The sequence below is a fragment of the Fukomys damarensis genome, unplaced genomic scaffold (assembly GCF_012274545.1).
Source record: "Fukomys damarensis isolate Sample0158 unplaced genomic scaffold, DMR_v1.0_HiC HiC_scaffold_21, whole genome shotgun sequence".
Lineage (NCBI taxonomy): Eukaryota > Metazoa > Chordata > Mammalia > Rodentia > Bathyergidae > Fukomys > Fukomys damarensis.
This window is the reverse complement of record NW_022900933.1, coordinates 4,458,941-4,471,899: the sequence shown is the minus strand read 5'-3', so window position 1 is coordinate 4,471,899 and position 12,959 is coordinate 4,458,941. Positions and strand designations below refer to the sequence as shown.

The 12,959-nt window shown below is 36.8% G+C and overlaps 1 protein-coding gene and 1 non-coding gene across 2 annotated transcripts in view; one reads left to right on the top strand and one right to left on the bottom strand.

Annotated features, from left to right (window-relative positions):
• Window positions 1-12,959, bottom strand: part of Ppm1a (protein phosphatase, Mg2+/Mn2+ dependent 1A) — a 43,376-nt gene that overhangs the window by 27,532 nt on the left and 2,885 nt on the right. The window lies entirely within an intron of this gene.
• LOC117287200 lies at window positions 4,449-4,555 on the top strand. The gene has a single exon (XR_004518399.1). It is a non-coding gene; the product is annotated as a U6 spliceosomal RNA (small nuclear RNA).

The window sequence follows — 12,959 nt, the reverse complement described above, 5'->3', positions numbered from 1 at the left end:
TGGGTAAGTGGACGTGATCCGTCAATCACAGAGGTCCAGGACACAGACACCAAGCCCTGCACCCGGGACCACTCCGAAAATGCCATGTTCAAGTCTTTCAGCAGGAGATTAAGCAGGTTTTTGACAGCCGCACAAAGCGGACGTCAGAATGTGCAGTACGAGAGACAGCAGCCACTGACCTGTTTGTCACTGTGCTCTTTCCCGCGATCTGCTCTCACCCTGCAGAGCCTAGACTTCTGCTCTTACTTCTGTTGGCTCACACTCACTCTCGCAGCACGTTATCTTTCCCTACCTTTCATAAATGTAAAACCCTGCTGCCTCTCGAGAATCTGGAAAGACTCTCTAGGAGTCCACAGCACTCTGGAATCGTGTTAACAGCATCACGAAAAATGACTACAGAATATAAATATATATATTAGTACGGAAAATATCTGTTAATTTTAAAGGTTGAAAAGTTACTTGGAAAATTTTTAGCTACCAAAATTTTTTTTTTTGTACCGGGGATCCGACTTGGGTCCTTGTGCTTGCAAGGCAGGCGGTGGAACCACTGAGCTAAATCCCCAGCCCCCAAAATTTTCATCTTATAGTCTCGACTAAATATTTACTTTTTCAATTAAATATTTAACTTACTCTCTGTCCAAGCAACTAAACTTCAAACAATTTTAATGCAAATGAACTGTTGGCTAAATTTATCCAAAATAAAAGCTTAAAAACAAATTTCAAAAAGTAAACTAAAGCCAACCAATTGACTAGGCAAAATAAGGACTTAGCTCTTCTGTGGCAGAGAGCATCTTTACCCCAAAATTAAGAAAAAATAGCCTTTGCCATATCAGAAAAAAAAAAAAATTACAAGTATAGAAACCACAGCATGTACAATTAGTGGCAATTTCAATTTTGCAAAGTGTATCTAGACAGAGCCCTAACACTTGTGATCATGTTTCATGATTTCTTAATGTATCAACATCATCTAGATAAGCTGTGATCAGAACTACTACAGCATAAGGTAGTTGTCTCAATTTCTACAAAGGTGTTTTCTGCACACTAAAGTAAGTTTTATAAGTATACTATAAAATTGCCTGAATATTATCTAAGTTACATTTAGCTGGAGGGCTCTAGTGACTATAAAAGTAAGATACTGACCTATTTTTGCAAACAATTATACTTCAAGCAAAATACTGAAAATTTACACGGCACAGTGCTATTTCATCTTTAAAGTTTTCCAAGAACGTCCTAATATTTGCAGTCTCAATTAGCCTCAACTGCTAATTGATTCAAACTTACGGTTCTGAATAACTTCTCTATAAATTCAGAAGTAAATTCCTAGTTTGCTATTTTTAAAATCTTTGCATATTTGAGGATTCAGATTAAGACTGACCCAGAAAACAATAGCAAATTTCCTGGGCCATTCCATCCTTTTTTCTTTTACTTAAATGAAGAAAACTCAGAGAACATTTCTAAGTATTTGCTGATAACCTTGCACATGTAATTTGAAAAGGAGAGGGGGAATACTAACATTTCAGTCTACAAATCGTGATATAAGATGTTCTGCACACTGTTTGATGGATGCTGGGGAAGAGGGAAAAACAGAAAATTTTTAAAGTGAACATTTTTTTAATTTAGTAGTTTAAAAATTGTGTCCAGAGCTGGGTGTGGTGGCACACACCTATAATGCCAGCCCTTGGGAGGCTGAAGCAGGAGGACTGCTGAAAGTTTGAGGCCAGCCTGGACTACACAGTGAGTTCAAGGCCAATTTGAATTACAAAGTGAGACTCTGTCTCAAACCAAACCAAACCAAACCATATTCAACTAGAGCCTCACCTCAAATGACAGGCCAAAGGGAACTTCTCAAGTCACTATTACCACTTCCCTTGCTCGGGAAATAGACCTACCACTAGCTATAAGCTCACAGAATCATTTATTTCCCTTGTCATAGCTTTTACTATATGAATTACCTCTCACTTTAAAGATTTATAAAGGAAGAGACCATGCTTTTGCGGTTTAGTGGTTAGTATACGACACTTAGTGAACGTGTGGGACAAACGAATCACAGCCATCGTTTTGACTTCTCCCTCCTCGGCAGTCAATCCTTTCCATACATAAATAGGTGTTCTCACAAAAAGTGACCGCCAACAAATGGCACCCTACCATTTCCATCTTGATTATTCCACAGAATATAGTTTTTTGTTTTATCCTTTCAGAAATACTTGTAACAGGTTTTTAATAAGAAAATATTGCATCCTGAAAGCACGTTGGCACATGCCTGTAATCTCAGCACTCCAGAAAGACGAGACAGGAGGATTCCAAGTTCAAGCCTAGTTTGGGCCACTTACCAACCCAGTAAAAACCTCACTCAAAATTAAAAATTATTTTTAAAAGGGAGGTGGGATGGGAGACAGCTGTGTGAAGCCCTTGGGCTCATTCCCCAGTAATAGGGGGAAAAATGTGCACGGAAAAGCAAATCATCGACAGATACATGCTCACTGATAACTTTATTTTGTGTAGTGCTGGGGATCAAACCCAGGGCTTCATGCATGCTAGGAAAGCTCTTTACCACCCAACTATATCCCAGTCTTCCTTTATGACTTGAAACAGTTTCTCAACATCACTATACACACACTGTCATTACTGAAAGATGCCACATATGATATAATGGAACAGATAAAAAGAAAAAAATATACAGTCACGATTACAGGTTAGCCCACACATTTTCTATCCCTGAGGTATTTATTCATCTGTTCAGTTACTGAATATTCACGGGTAGGTTAAATTTGTCTTTTCTACATGAAAAGCAATGTCAAAATTGGACACAAAGAGGAATCATTTCTGGGAGCAGAAAAATCAACTTCTAATGTAATTACACAAAAAACGTCTAACTTGGTCTTGCAATTTTGCTACATAAAAACTAAATAATCCCATTGGCCAAGCTCCTTTTCTCCTGACTGCAGCACAGCAATACAACATCACCAGACAGACAGCTGACTAGCTGTTGATGCACTCAGAATCCCAGGAAGCATTTTCTCCAACAGAGAAAGCAGAGGTGACAGATGCGGAGTAACACAGGAAAAGCTACAGGCTGACAGGAGGACAAAAGCCGCCACTTTTAACATCATAAGCATCTAACATCGTAAGTGTCTTACATCACAGTCTCTCAGCAACTGCTTTAAAACTGTGAAGATTTTATTTACTCTCAACATTCTGCAGCATGACGGCATATTGCAAATGTGTTTTTCTAAAGGTAAGTTTTGAGATTTTGTTTAGAAAACAACAAAACAAAATACACAGCAATGCTTTGCTTAACTTTTATCATTAATACTTTTCATTTCTAAATTTTGGTACCAAAGGCAGGCAAGTTGCATCTTCTATAAATGCAATATCCAATTTAATGAAATTTTCTACCATTCACACTAAAGAAAAAGGAAGCAGTGGCAAGAAGCCAGGACAATAAGAGTTGGTAGTAAATTATGTTTTTATTCTTGGAAACAGTACAACAGACAGTTCTTAAATTAGTCTTTTCTTTTTGATGCTGGGGTTCAATTCAGAACCTTCACAATGAGCTCCATCATCAGCCCTGTTTGTTATTTATTTATTTTTTGTACTGGGGATCAAACTCCGGTCCTTGAGCTTGCGAGGCAGGCAATGGAACCACTGAGCTAAATCCCTGGCCCCTATTTTTAAAATTTTGAGACAAGTTCTTCCTAAGTTGCTAAATTGCCCAGCCTGGGCTTGAATTTGGGATCCTCTTGCCTCTCAGCCTTCCAGAGCACTGGGATTAAAGTGTGCACAACTATGTCTGCAAGTGATACATTCTTTAGCTAAAATAATTAAACTACATATAGAATGACTCAAAAAAAGTTTATCTACATCCCTGCAGTCATGTAGAGTAGTATAAAGCACTAGCTTAAATTTAAACATGAGCTGTGCTTTCCCACTGTTTGGTATATTTCTGGCTCATACTCAATTTTCTCATGTGTTTTTCAAAAATAAGTAGACAGTATAAAGGTTAAGCAGTCCTACAGTACAGATCTATTTCAAATGAAAAGTCTATTTTCAAAGTATTTTTCAGTAAGTTTAATACAAAACTTTTCAAGTACAGTATAATTTCTAATGTAAGCCCAATTACTTTGTGTTTAAAGACTATTTTTCGGAGGTTGGGAATATGGTTAAGCAGTGGAGTGTGTGCTAAGCATGTGAAAGCCCCTGAGTTTGAGCGCCAGCACCAAAAAATAAAACTAAATTAAGAAAACAAAACTTATCTGATTAAACTCACGAAAAAATTTCATGGAATAGTCAACAAAATTAACTTATACTGGTGGGTTCAAAAGTAGTAAACATGCCAGGCAAAGAGACTGGCACACACCCATGATCACAGCTATACTGGAGGACAAGAGGATACAAATTCAAGATCAGGCCAACATAGTGAGACCCAGAAAAAAAAAAAAACAGAGAGGGTGTTTGCTTCAGCAGCACATGTGCTAAAACTGGCATGACACAGAGAAGATTAACATGGCCTCTGCACAAAGATGACATGCAAATTCGTGAAGTGAATAAACTGTCACAGCATACAGACAGAACAGATAAAGAGGGGAAGTCTTCGTAACAGCAAGGACAACCACATGGAAGTGTTACAAGACTAAATCTGGGGATGCTATAATAACCAGAAGCAATTATTTTGGCAAAACCTAGGGACAGAGACAAAAATCACTTGAAGTAAATAGCACTGGACATACAAAACTGAAACGTGTTCACAGGCAGGCAGCATCCTAATAAAAATCTCCATGAGCCACAAACTCCTCACTTCTCTACAGTTACCCCCCCAAAAAAAAGGGAGGAGAAAAAAGAGAGGGCCATATAAAATTAAAAAGGAAATGAAACAAAATTTCACAGCAATCACACTCGACAAGCCCATGGTAAATTTCAGAGAAATAGGTAAAAAACTGGATGAGCTAACCAAAACAGTTCAAAATTTGAATGACAGAATCAACAAGGAATGGAATCCACAAAAAGATATCAGACAGAAATGCCTGAAATAAAAAACAGTACAGGATCATACACTACAGAAATGACCAATGTGATGACAGAGTGTCTGATAATGAGGACAAAATAGTGAATTATAATAAAGAGCTCAGAGAAGCCAAAAAGAGAATAAGAAAACAAGAAAAGACTATGCAGCTACTAGAAGACAACAATAAGGTCAATCTAAGGCCAACTGGAGTTGGAGAAAAACTACAGGATAGACAGATTCACTAACATGTTTACAAAAATTATGGAAGAAAATTTCCCAAATAAGAGTTTAAAGCACAAGTAAGTGATGCTTATAGAACACCAAAGAATTATGACAAAAGAAGTTCACCAGGGCATATTCTTATTAAATTTACAGATGACCAGCAAAAATTTTAAATGCAGAGGAAAAAAAAATCACATAATAATGTAAACCAATTATCAAGCAGTCTTCTTAGAACAAACCCTGAAGGCCAGAAGAGCTGGGATTGAAGTATTTTAAGCCCTAAAAGTAAATAATTTCCAACCCAGTTTAATTACCCACAAAGCTATACTTCAAAATACACTAGATGGAAAAATTAGGCATTTCCATGAAAAAGACCAGCTCAGAAGATTTATGAGTGCAAAACCACCACCACAGAAAATACTCAAGAATATTCTCCACAAAAGCAATGAACTGGACTCAGCTAAAAGCACAGAGGAAACTAGTGAAGTCAATGGATGAACAGAAAAAAAAAAAAAATCAGGAAAAGAAAAGATTATCAACAGATAAAGAAGGCAATGACAGTAAATAACCAACCCCTCTCAGTAATATCTTTCAACGTTAACAGCCTCAACTCAGCAATCAAAAGACACAGTCTGGCAGACTGAATCAAAAAACACAATCCAACAGTCTGCTGCATTCAAGAAACTCATCTAATCCAAAAAGATATTCACAGACTAAAAATTAAAGGATGGAAACAGCCTTTCATGTACCAGGACCCCAAAAGCAAGCAGGGTAGCAATTTAATATCAGATATAGTAAACTTCAAATTAAAACTCATTAGAGAGCCAAGCATGGTAGTACATGCCTGTAATCCAGCACTTGGGAGATTGAGGCAGGAAGATTATTGCAAGAGTCCACCCTGGGCTACATAGTGATTTCAAGACCAGCCTGAACTACATGGGGAGACCCTGTCTCAAAAACAAGCAAACCACCCTGATTGGAAGAGACAAAGATCACTACATACTAGTAAAGGGAACAATCCCACAAGAAGAATAATATCAATAAACATATATGCACGGAATACTGGAGAACCTATCTTTATAAAACAAAAACTGTTGAAATTAAAAGATTAAAAATACAAGCATAACAGGGGACTCTAAAACCTGACTTTTGCAAAGAAAGAGATCAACTAAACAAAAAATAAAGAAATTTCAGAGCTGAACATACCCTTGAACATATGGATGTAATAGATATATACAGAGTATTTCACTCCTCTACAACAGAGTATACATTCTTTTCAGCAGCACACGGTACTTTTTCCAAAATAGATCACATACTAGTCCACAAAGCGTGGGAATAAATATAAAAGAACTGAAATTACCCCATGAATACTCAGACGACTGTGTAATGAAAATAGAAATCTATGACAGAAAAAATTTTGGAAAGGAAAAAGCTTCTGGAAGATTAACAACATATTCCTACACAATCAATGAGTCATAGAAGAAATTTAAAAATTTCTCGAAATTAATGACACTGACTGTACAACTCAATGAAACCTCTGGGACAGTATACAAGCAGTCAGTCCTAAAAGGAAAATCCTTCACAGCCAGTGCTCACATTAGGCAAACACAGTAAGCCCAAATAAAGGACCTTGCGAAAAATCTTAAGATACCTGACAATCAACAAACTTGACCCAAATTGAAATTAAGGAGGATAATTATAAAAATGAGTGGAAATCGATGAAATTGAGACGAAAAATACTGTAAAAATAAATCCAACAAATTGAAGAGCTGGTTCTCAAAAATAACATATAAAATAAATAAGCACTTAACCAGACACACGAAGAGAGTGAAGAGACTCATATCAATGAAATTAGAAATGAAAGAGGTGAAATCACAACAGACACTGTCTAAAAGTAGAAGGTAGTAGTAACTATTTCAAAAAATTATATTTCACCAAATTAACAAATTTTTGAAGAGATTTATAGACACACACAAATTACCAAAACTAACTCAAGACATAAATATGCTTAACAACCCAGTAACAAGCAATGAAGTTGACATAGTAAAAAAGAACCCACCAACTAAGAAAAGCCAAGGACACAATGGATTCACTATTGATGTCTACAAAAGCTTTAAGTTTTATCACCAATACTTTTCAAGCTCTCCAAAGAAATTGAAAGGGATGGGGTGCTCCCAAACTCACTGATCGAAGCCAGCATCCCCGACTCTAAAACCAGATAAAGACCCAACTAAAAAATGAACTATAGGACAATCTCTTCAATGACATTAGCACAAAAATCCTCAACAAAATATTAGCAAACAGAATGCAGCACATTATCACTAAGACTATACATCACGATCAAGTAAGTTTCATCCAGAGATCAAGGATGCTTCAACATATATAAGTTAATAAATGTAATATATCATGAGTAAGGTAAAAGGAATAAGGTAAAAAAAAATTACCTTATCAATAGATGCAAAAAAGGCTTTTGACAAAATCCAACTCTTTCATGATTTAAAAACAAAAACAAAAACAAAAAACCCCTGAGGAAAACAGGTATAGAAGGACCTGAATATGGTAAAGGCTATTTATGTATGACAAACCAATAGCTAGCATCATACTAAATGGGGAAAAATGAAAAGCAATCCCCCTAAAGTCATGAACAAGATAAGAATGTGCAGTATCACCTCTTCTATTCAACACAGTACTTGAAATATTAGCCAGAGCAGTTAGACAAGAGAAATATATATATATGAAAAGAAGAAAGGAAGAACTCGAATTATCATTATTACAGATGACAGGATACTCTACACAGAAGACCCAAAGAGCTTCACCAAAAAACTCTGGAATTAGTAATGAACTTTAGCAAAGTAGCCGTACACAAAATTAACATGCAAAAATCATCAGTATTTGTACACCACAATGAACAGAATGAGAAGGAAACATTCACAGTAGCTTAAAGAAGAATGAAGTATTTAGGAATTAACCTGACTAAGGAAGTGAAAGACCTCTACAAAGAAAGTACAGTACTCTGAAGAAGACTTAAGAGGACACCAGAAAATGGAAAGATGTCCCTTGCTCCTGTATAGGCAGAACCAATACTGTCAAAAATACTCTACAGATTCAAAGTGGTCCCAATCAAAATACCAACAGCATAATTTATAGATCTAGAGAAAACAAACCTAAAATTCATATGGAGCCAGAAGAGATCCAATATGGCAAAAGAGCAAGCAGGCAGCACAGCAATACCTGACTTCAAGCTATACTACAAAGCCAATAGTGATTAAAAATGACATGGTAATGGAACAAAAGCAGACACATGGATCAATGGAACAGAACTGAGGACACAGAAACCTTCCCAGACATATTCAACTATTTGATTTTTGACAAAGGAGCTAAAAACTTATGTTGGAGGAAAGATGGCCTATTCAACAAGAGATGTTGGGAAAACTGGTTATCTGTTTGCAGAAGATTGAAACTGGACCCTTTTCTCTCCCATATACTAAATTAAATCAAAATAGATAAAAGATTTAAACACTAAAACAGAAACATTAAACCTACTGGAAGATAAAATAGGTAAAAGATTTGAAGACACAGGTGTAAGAAAGGATTTCCTAAATAGAACCTAAATCACACAAAAAATAGCAAAAAAAAAAAAATCTACAAATGTGATTAATTCAGACAAAAAAGTTTCTGTACAGCAAAATCATCAGTAGAGAGAAAAAACCTACAGAATGGGAAAAAAAACTTGCCAGCCTCAGACAGAGGACTAATATCTAGAATATAAAACTAAAAACAAACAAAACAAAAAAACACCTTAAATTAAGGACCTAGTTAAGAAATGGACAAGAGAAATAGACACTTCACAGAAGAAGAAATACAAATGGTCAACGAATACATGAAAAAATGTTCATCATCTCTATGCTTATGCAGTCAGGCATCCCTTGTTATCCTTGTGGATTAGTTCCAAGACTACAAGGATATAAAAGTGGATGCTCGAGTTTCTCATTTGCATATAACCTATACCCACCCTTTCATATACTTATAATCATCTCTAGATTACCCGTAATAACACAATGTAAATGCTATGTAAATAGTTACACTGTACTGTTTAAAAGATAATTACAAAAGAAGTCCATACATGGTCAGCAGTTTTCTTCTAAATATTTTCAGTCTAAGGGTAGTTGAATCCATGGATTCAGAACCCATAGGAAGGCTAACTGTATCTTTTCCTTTGTAAAGTGAAGAGAGCATTTATCTTAGAAGTCTGTGATGAAAATTAAAGCCTGACATTATAAATAAAGTATAGTTTTTATTACTTATGTCCTCCTATATATAGTAGTTCGGTCTTACAGGATTTTAATTCAAATCTTATCAACCACAAAAACAAATGAATTCTTAATTGGACCCCTAAAAATAAACATAACACATGCTTAGGTCCACGGACTCCAAATAAATACATTAAGAATTATAAAAACTTTCTGGTATGAGGCGTATGCCTGTAATTTCAAAAGACTGTGTCAAAAATAAAGGTGGCTGGAGATGTAGTGTAGTGGTAGAGCACTTGCGTAGAGCATGCATGAGCACGAGGTCCTGGGTTCAATCCTCAGGACAGCAAAAAAACAAAAACAAAAAACTCAAGCTCCATTCTTAAACATTTACTAAAGGAATACATAAAACATCTCTGCTACTACAAACACAGTAACACATCATTTATACTTCTGTTTCTTATAAAAGTGTTTAAGTCATTTTAGATAGGCAGAACCTCCCTCAACAGGTTACTGTCTTTGGCTCCGCCCACCTATCTGCAAAAGTAAATCTTAAGAGATTATCTAGATGGGGCGAACACATAAAGGTAAAAAAGGATCAAAGAATATATTCTGAAGATTCACCATGAAGAAAGCAACAACGCAGCAAGACCCTGACTCTAAGTGAAAAATAAAGAGCTAGGGACGCAGCTCAGGGTAACCAAAGGCTCTGCCTTCAATTTCCAGTACTGAAAACTAACAGGTAACTACTGAGATGGGAGACAGGTCATACTGTGACCTAGAATTTCTATCCAAAGCATAAGATGCCAGCTGTTCCCTCACTGCCTCACGACCTTCTCTCTACTCCCAAGGTCCATATATTTTACAGAGCCACACCTTGTTCTACCTTCCTGGGTAACCCTTAGAAAACTCTTGCTTACTAGTAGGCTGAGTTTATTACAAGGCCATCTCAGTCTGAGTCGATTAATGATGAAAATGCTTGAATACTTCAAGAGTAGCCTTCTGAGTCACACACCCAAGCAACAGAGAATCATTTGAAACGAACATCACCATATCGCGAAAAATTAGTATTTATTTACATCAGCACAAACAGCTCAAAATTACCCCACCTCTAGCAGATGAACATTTATTTCAGAGATATCGGGCTTCCTGGAAACAGTGTTTGTTTAAAATTATAAAATAAATAGGTTTCACAGTTAAACCAGAATCAGCTCTATGTTCTTAATAGTCAATGTAATAAGCAGTGTAGGCCTATTCTGAACAAATCCTGACTGTAAGTATTTGCTAATTGCTCAACAATGCTTACTACATGACAAAAGGATGCTGCTATGGATTTCTTTTTGGGGCAGTCGATGAGGTTTAGGGAACAATTAAAAAAAAGGTTAACAAGACAAAATTATAAGATGGGGCCTTCATTTGCCTAAACAACCTTTATAACGTGTTCTTACAATGCCCTTCTCATCCAGCTACCAAGGGCTACGGACATGTTCAAACCCATGGTCTGAACCACACTTGGCTTTAGTGTAATCACCACCTCACTTACCCACAGGAACCTCTTCAAACTTCCCAATCCAAAAGAAAAATCAGTGAGGGCAACACTGCTACAGGAATAGTTTTCTCGAAACAACTTAAATGTCTGCTAAATAAAAGAGCCCCAAAAGAAAAATCCCTTTTAGAATGCTAAAACATTAGTGTCTGGCACATACGAGGTATTTATTTGTTCAAGGTACACTGGATACACAACAGTAAGAAAAATGGAAAAATTAATAATTGGATGGTACATGTGACAATATAATCTTTCACTTCTTTTGGTTTTTACTGATATGAAGCTGACACTCAAAAATTTAAAAGTGTTGTCCGTGGACACATTTTGGAGCAAAGCCGTGACGAAACAATTCTTGTCTGCTAGTGCAGTGTTTCTCTTCAACAGGTTATACTGCAACTGTGGGCACTTCTGCCCTTTATACCAAAACATAAAACGACACAACCCACGTAAAAAATACAAACGATACAAGTTATGTAAAAAGCAACCTGAGGACTTTAATAGCCAAACATATTACTTCTCAAGCTACTGAGCTAGCTAATGTCAAACCTTATCAGTATTTTTTTTTTTTCTTCTTTTTGGTACCGGGGATTGAACTCGGGTCCTTGCGCTTGCTAGGCAGGCCACCGAACCGCTGAGCTAAATCCCCGGCCCCGAACCTTATCAGTCTTAACACACCACTTCTATAATTATTTCACTGAAGTAAAAATACCTAGAGTATCAAATAAAAAAGTCTTAGGCAATTATTGTTTCAACAATGTGGTATTGCTATAAACTTCCAGGTTAAAAGTAATCATCCTTACATGATTAAATGTTTAATCGTGGTACATGTAAGAAAAGAACTGCAACATCGGGAAAGAAATGTTACTGTTTGGAATTACCTATTGGCAAAGGAAACATTAAGTCAATAAAAGTAATTAATATCTAAGAGAAAATGGGGTGGACTGTCTCTCTTGTTTAGTTTTCTCATCTGTAAAATAGGGAATTACTAAAATACAATTTGTGAGAAAGGTGCAATATATAGAAAAATTAAAGTATAAAAATGAAGTGTTCCAGTTAAGGGGAGTTGGGATCTGCCGGATTCCCGAGGGCTCGGAAAACCCTTAGGCTGAGCAGGGTATTGCTTAAATAAATAAATTCTATGTCTCCAGAGTGCTCTGCACCTAAAAAAAAAAAAAAAAAAAAAAAAAAAAAAAAAAAAAGTGGTTGTGTTTAAAATCCCAAAGTTCAAGTTTGAAAAGAGACCTTTTTCTTCAGAACGATTTTTACAAAATGTCTAATTTCCACTTATTCTATAGGACAATATCGTATCCCACACTCTTCTAATTCCTTTTTAAAACACGTCCGGCTCATTATTCCAAGTAGCAGTCAACTTGGGATGGGGATGGCACATAGATTCCTTGGCTTGGACAACTGAAATATGTGACCTTTGTGGATTTTTAAAGTACCATGTGGTGCTTGAAAAGAGAAAAAGAATACCTCAAGTGATGAAATTTTCAAAACGCATCTAAAACCGCGGCTGGGACAGAAAAGGCGCCAAGTTTATTGAACATCTACCGAACCATGCCTCAACCAAACTCTTCAACAACAACTTCTGGCCCATTTACTCGGCTAAAAGGATGCGAAATCGGGATGATTTACTTCAAAGCGTGTGTTCGAAGCTCGCTCGTGAAGGAACCGGGCACCCGCTGGAGTTCGGCGCTTCCCTCCCAGCGCGGCCGAAGGCCGGCAAGGCGCCAAGTTTATTGAACATCTACCGAACCATGCCTCAACCAAACTCTTCAACAACAACTTCTGGCCCATTTACTCGGCTAAAAGGATGCGAAATCGGGATGATTTACTTCAAAGCGTGTGTTCGAAGCTCGCTCGTGAAGGAACCGGGCACCCGCTGGAGTTCGGCGCTTCCCTCCCAGCGCGGCCGAAGGCCGGCGCCCGCGCTCCC